This window comes from Limulus polyphemus, unplaced genomic scaffold (genome assembly GCF_000517525.1).
Source record: "Limulus polyphemus unplaced genomic scaffold, Limulus_polyphemus-2.1.2 Scaffold3425, whole genome shotgun sequence".
NCBI lineage: Eukaryota > Metazoa > Arthropoda > Merostomata > Xiphosura > Limulidae > Limulus > Limulus polyphemus.
This window is the reverse complement of record NW_013669035.1, coordinates 1-1,130: the sequence shown is the minus strand read 5'-3', so window position 1 is coordinate 1,130 and position 1,130 is coordinate 1.

Sequence of the window (1,130 nt, the reverse complement as noted above, 5' to 3'; positions counted from 1 at the left end):
AATATAACTTTGCGATACACTTATTTTCAACAGTCGCGCTATAATTCTCAACGAACGTCTCACGTGCTCGACTCAACAATACTCAGTTCAATTACACATTGTTCCCGTCACTTTGTAACTGTCTTATATATACAAGTATATCGAACCTAGTAAGCTCTCGAGAAGTCAGGAAGGGACGTGAACGTTCGAAAAGTGCATGACGTGTTACTAGCGTCACGTGACCTGCGTTGTCGTAACATTATATATGATGTTTAGAGGGGAGAGGTACTTCGGACTTGGTTCATCATGTATTATGCAACTCTTTAGTTTGCTCATCAGTTCATTTTTATTAACATTTTTCTTATAACATTGAAGCGAGTTATCCAGGAGAAATTCAGAATTTGTTGATCATGGGACTCTATATACTTTTGAAATTTCTTAGTCAATGCCTGTAATTCGCGCGTGCCCATTTGAAAAGTTGCAGTTTCTCAGTAGACTAGTTGTGACATAAACAGTAGAATAGGTAACGCAAAAAAAAATCATTATAGAAATGTTAGAAGCGAAACAATGCGTGTAATTGTGTCAAATCATTATATTATAACATTGTTATGAAATGTTATAGAAAAATTATATTTTTGTCATTTTTAGGTGTTTTTTGTTTGGAAAGTTCAGGAGTAAACTACTCTCTCAGATATTGTCGTACATTTATTTTTATTTAGTTGTGTTTCAACTGCCTTAGAGACGTGGTTGCCAGATATGTTTTACTTTGTTTTGTTTGTTTGTTTGTTTGTAATTAAGCACAAAGCTACACAATGGGATATCTGCGCTCTGCCCACCACGGGTAACGAAACCCGGATTCTAGCGTTGTAAGTCCACAAACATACCACTGTGCAACTGGAGGGCGTTTTACTTTGAATTTTATATTTGGACGACACTTCGGAATACTTTGGTGTCCCTTCTTGAGATCGGTTAGTTATCTAAAGTAGTAAAAGTCAAGACAGAAGTTCGTAGAGTCGATAATAAAACATATAAGACGATTTTACCTCTACCCCAAGTCTAAAGTAAAAAACTGTAAAAAGTAAATTATACTGTTACGTCTCTGGTCGTTAGTTAATTTTCCGTATAATTTCTTTCTGAAGAAACTTTAGCGA